Source organism: Callorhinchus milii, unplaced genomic scaffold, assembly GCF_018977255.1.
Source record: "Callorhinchus milii isolate IMCB2004 unplaced genomic scaffold, IMCB_Cmil_1.0 Scaffold15, whole genome shotgun sequence".
Lineage (NCBI taxonomy): Eukaryota > Metazoa > Chordata > Chondrichthyes > Chimaeriformes > Callorhinchidae > Callorhinchus > Callorhinchus milii.
In genome coordinates, this window is record NW_024704756.1 from 14,517,376 (window position 1) to 14,523,375 (window position 6,000).

Below are 6,000 nucleotides of genomic sequence, written 5' to 3' on the forward strand. Positions count from 1 at the left end.
TAATAGCGAGTGAGATGCCTCACTAAATTGCCTTTCTTTATAGTTTGAGACACGACAGGCAGTTTCACTGCCCGCCATGCCACTCCTCACCTGATATTTAGCTAATTCAGCACAAACCAGAAATCGAAACTGGGACCTTCCCGTCTTGCTGGATCAGCTATTTAGAGGGCAAACCGGCAGAGGTGTCTTAGACTGAGCGTTAAACTGTGCAGTGTTTGTGTAGTCTTTCCCAGTGTCGAAGCTATTTTCCCCTCCAAGATTCGGCACACCTTTTTAGCTTTCGCAATAATTGCCTTTTTCACACTTTGCCAGCACAGCGAAGCATATTTAGATTTTTTTTACTGTGTTAAAATAAAACACGTACACGTTGTGTGTGGGGGAAGGGGGGGGGGATTTGTGTAGCGCAAGCTGGTTGTCTGAGAAATGATGAATCGTGCTGTCACACCGAAAATGTCACCAGCGTCCATTCTGTTTCTGTGCTGTGTTACAGACACATTACCCCTCTTACGCAACACACCACTGTTAGACACATTATCACTTTGACATGTGCACCATGACCAAGACGCGTCATGGCAAACAGCTGCGTGACTCCAGCTATTTGCATTTCTACAAGAAGGTCTTTGTCACGAAATGTGACTCACGGGCACTTTTACTGAAGCAAAGGTTTTGACCTGAGTTCACAGCACAATTGGCTGCCACGTTTCGCCCGCAAAATACACAGTCAGTTCACTTCACAATATATCCTGCGAAGCGCTTTGAGACGTCTCAACGACGTGATAAGGCGCAACATCAAATGCAAGGATTATTATGATCTAAAATTAGCCCTCGTTTTCTGTTCTTAAATAGAGTGAAGAGGGAGGAGGGGTGGAAGTTTGACATTTACATTGTTGGCAAACGACTTCCATTTTCATTGCTATCGTAAGTCATTAAGATAAATGGATATTGTTAGCTTGTGTGGAACGTTCCAAACCTTATTATTATTTGGAGATGGGGGGTGAGGAGATACGAGCAATGAACAGCATAATGTGAATCCCATCCAAATGTGACATTTTCCTTTTTTTTCGTTGGTTGGACACATTGTATTAGATGGAAGCCCTGGGGCACTATTAACAGGGAGAAAATAGACCAAAGACTGACAAATTAATGTCAATGCAAATTATACAGTCAGCTCTTTATAAATGCATTAATTAAGAGAGGTTACATTTACCCTTCCTTTCACGACAGTGTCATTATATTTTGGACTTGTCATTTGTCTTTGTGTCAGTTCAGTTCCTAGGCTGGCATTACGTGTATGACATTTCCCATCAGCTTGCTTTAATAATATTCATCTACACCGGAATACATTTCCAAAGTTAAAGAGGAACTTTTGTCCTCTGTACAGGGAGCGAACACGTTTTAGCTAAATCACAGTTCTGTTTTTCTACCCATCTTTTCAGGGATGACAATTACCATTATTGAATTGCAGAGAAATGGATTCTCTGATGGCTTACATTTTGCACCGCAAAAGCAGGACAAGAGGTCACAGGTCAGGTCAGACACCAGGAAATGTTTCTTTATCCAGAGGGTAATTAACGACTGGAACAGGGATGCCAGGAAGGGTGGTTGAGTCCAGGACACTGGACTCATTTAAAAAAAAAACAGCCTAATGCTGCGATGGTGGTGGTGGGAGAACGACAACAAGGTGGGCATTCTGGAAAGATGAGATCTTGTACATCCTGAAAAGGAGTTGGTTGAATTCCAACTCTAAAATTACGAGGGAGTTTAGGAGTGTTTCATACAGGCAATGTGGAACTCACTGCTGGAAGCTGTGGTTGAAGCAAAAAGCATCAACGCACTTGAAAGGAAACTTGCATGAGGGAGAAGGGAATCGACGGGGTTTAGGAGCAATGGGTGTCGAGTATAAACACTTGCATGGACCAGTTGGGTTGAATGGCCTGTTACCGTGCACCATCATTTGTCTTGATCTCCTTGGTCCGGAGAAGAAGAACATTCAACTAGAGTACAATCTGATCATTATTCAGTGAATCTGGAAACTGTGGACCAGGTGTCTGTTTTGGACTGAAATGGACGCATCTATGATGACGTTCACGCATTGTCCAGCCAGTTGCACCTGCCTCACTGTCTAGTCCCACACATGAGCAGCTGTTACTTGGATCAGGTACTGAAGAGTGAAGTGTATACCCCTACTCTGCTCTCAAAGGTTATTTGCCTTTGAGAGCAGAGGGGAGAAAATTGAAAGAGATGTGTTTTTACACCAAAGTGTTACAAATATAGCTGTCTGCTAAATTTATCCCGCAGTATTTAAATGACTAACGGGTTGTAACAAATCTACATTGCAGTTGCATTAGGAATGTTTAATGCAGACAAAATACTTATTGTGTTGAATGCATATCATTCACGCTCCCCGCCCCCCCCCCCCCCCCCCCCCCACCCCACCCCACCCCAGGCCATAAACATGAAAACAAATCATGTAAGTTGCTTTGGTTGTAATGCTGATTGTAACTCAGTATGAATTTGAAGAATAGAATTTTTAAGAACTATATAACAGTAATAATCTTTGCATTTGATACAGCACCTTTATCATATGGTTGAGAAGTCTCAAAGGGCTTCACAGATTGTATTGTAAAGTGAATTACTTGCGTATTTTGAGCACATAATAATAATAGTAATAATCCTTGCATTTGATATAGCGCTTTTCACGTCGGGAGGACGTCCCAAAGCGCTTCACAGAACACACTGTAAAGTGAATTGACTGTATATTTGTGGGCGAACGCGGCAGCCAATTGCGCACAGCAATGTCCCACAAACAGTCGAAGATTGAAAATGACCAATTTTTATTAATTTTTTGGGGGTTTTGGAGGGATTATTATTAGGCTCTGTGTGGAGTAAGGAAACTTGCCCGAGGTTTCGCCCTCTGCCTGGAATTGAACTCAGGTCTCTCACTTGCAAAGCGAGTGCTCTAACCACTGAGCTACAGGACTCCACCTGTAGCAGCAGCAGCCAATTGCACGCAGCAGTCTCCCACAAACAGTCGTGGATTGAGTGATCCATTTTTTTTTGAGGGATTATTACCCCCGGAAAGCCATCTGCCAATCGACTAACAACCACGTTCCTACTTACTGCTGGATAAACAAAGGCGTGTGAAGTAAACGAACTTGCCCAAGGTTTCGGCCCATCCGGGAATCAAATCCAGGTCCTCTCTCTTGCGAGGCGAGCATGCTAACCACTACACTACAGGGCACCATACACATATATAAATATCTATGAACCTCAATATTATTCTGGAGCTGCTTCAGGATAGGAATTGTGGTCGAAAGCTGCATCTGCTCTGGTCCGCTTACAACTGGCAAAAACTAGTGGCAGATGGATCAAGCCTAGCAATGATTTTTACAATGAACCTTGTTAATCACTGCAGTAGTAAGATCTTCGTAAGGCGCTTCAACTGTCGGGTCCATTCAAAGTACTGTTTATTGAAAAATTGTGTCAGACATTGAACCCGTTGGCTTTACTACTCATCCTCTTTCTATAAACAAGTAAATAAAAACTTCACATCCCATTTACTAAAGCCTGTCCTTTTAATTGAAACCATTTTAATTACAAGCCGAGCTCATCTGACTGGATTATAACTATCTCCTTCAACAAAGGCGAATTTGCCCTGTGTTTATTCCGATAGAATGTTATTACACAAATTACACATTACAAGAACCTCTGGTGCTACACATTTTGCACATTTATGCGCTTTTCAGAGTCCTGTGACATTGCGATTGTGTAGCTGACAGCAATATTTGAAAGGAACACATTTCTGGTATTCATCAATATTCATGAGGAATACCTTGTAATTTTTCTCTTAAAAAGCAAGCCGCCTGTTCACTGAAACATAATTACTTCATTCCCTGAAGTCCCTGAAGTTCAGAGATGCTATCTCTGAATAGCGAAGGATGCTTATATAAATACAAGTTTGTTGTTGTTGTTGTTCCATTTCGAAGATACATACAGCGCCTGAGAACGTCCTCCCGACGTGAAATGCGCTTCACAAATGTAATTTTGTATTTTTGTATTTGGACGTAGAAAAAAAATATTCCCTCGATGGGCCGAATGGCCTCCTTCTGTGCTGTATAATTCAATGATTCAATCAATGATTCTATTAGCCTCAGGTCTGCTAAATAAGTTTTATAAAACGATGTGCTTAAATCGTGCATTTTCTTCTTTATTAACTTTTCTATTTGTGCTTTTGCCTGACCAAAAGGCCTCCAAAACTCATGTTGAAATTTACTTTTGGCCATCTTTTCCCCTCAGCGCGGACAGTACATCTTGAGTCGGGCCTTGAAGAAGGGGAGGGAGGGGGAGCGAGTCGGAGGGACTCTGTTCTTCCCCGCATCAGTCACTTTCCTCGTGCTGTGAGCCCTCCTTTCAGAAATTCCCGTCTTTGACTCCGAGGGAAATAGGTCCCAGCAGTAAAGCTTTCATTTCACGTTTCCTGCTGCTCTTTTGTGCTGCTCTGTCGAAGTCGTTTGTCAGTGATTCCAATCAATATTCCTTCACATATAGATCCATCACTCAAAGTAACAATTTTATAATATGCAGTGCAACTTTCAGGATGCTACAGACGGTTCCAAATTTATTCTGCCTTTTCACGTCTTGTCTTTTGAAGCCGTTTGTCCACATTTGTAATCAATAACACTGTTTAAATGTTTCGAGGATCTTGAAACTTTACTTAAGTATTGTTACTCAATTTAAAAAAAACACTGACAGTCTGTTGTGAGACAAACAGCTTCTGACTTCCACATTCTCCGGTAAAGTCCTTCCTCCTCCAGCAACAACCACAAAATTATGTTTCTATGGTGCCTTTCACGTCGGGAGAACGTCCCAAGGCGCTAAACTCCCTTTCAGGTCTACGGCGGGTTATCTTATATTTAACATCTCCTCATTTTGGACTCACCCACAAGTGGACAAATCGTCACTAAACCACTTTCAATACACAGAGCACCTGGAACTGAAGACGCCTCCAGTTTTGAAGTTTCTCCCCCTCAAAATACTCAGTCAATTCACTTTACAGTATGTTCTGCGAAGCGCTTTGAAACGTCTCATCGATGCAATATCATAATATTGCTATATCAAATGCAAGGATTATTAATATTATGAGCAGGCACATTTTTGTCCTGTTTGTTTCCAGTGCGGTATGAAACGGATCTCATGTATCCCAACTCGGAGGGAAGGTGTAGGGAATGGGGTTTTTGCTTGGGGGCGGGATGGCTGAGGAGTTGGGAGGAGATTGGGCAAGGAGGAAAGCAAGCAGCCTGTGCTTGGCGCTGGCTCAAGTCAATGCCCACGTTGAGAGCAGGAATTGAGAGAACCAGTCAGTGGAGATGCAGTCATGTTGGGTGTGATGCTGAGGAGAGGGAATTGGGGCACTGGCTAAAACAATAGTTCCTCCTCTTGGCGATTTGGCACAATTTGATGCACTGGTAATTACTGCCAGTGAACACGTTAATTAAAAGGCGCACATTTAATTGTGGATTTTGATTCCGGGTAAGAAAATAGCCCTGCAGTGATGCAAAATGTGCAGACATCATCGTGGAAGAGCAGGGCAACGTATAATTTGATCTTGAGATGCGGTTTGGGTGGCAAAGAGCTCCAGAGGATATCGTAGCTCCCGAATTAACACGAGGATGTACTTTGAGATGCACAAAAGTGCGAGGTATCGGACACTCTCCCCAATAAGCGTTAGGGGAGCAGGTCAATAATAACAATCTGTGCATTTGATATCCAATTTTATCACGTGACCTAGACGTCTCAAAGCGCTGCACGGGATTTCCTGCAAAGCGTAGGGACTGTGTATTTTGTAGGTGAACGCAGCAGCCAATTTGTCCACAGCAACGTCCCGTGAACAGCTGCGAAGCGAGTGATCGATTGAAGCTTGGCGAAGCAGCAGACTTGGGGGCAAAAAGCGAAACAAACCTCTCTGAACTGTGCGCTGTGAGTTTTGTACTCCGAATCTGT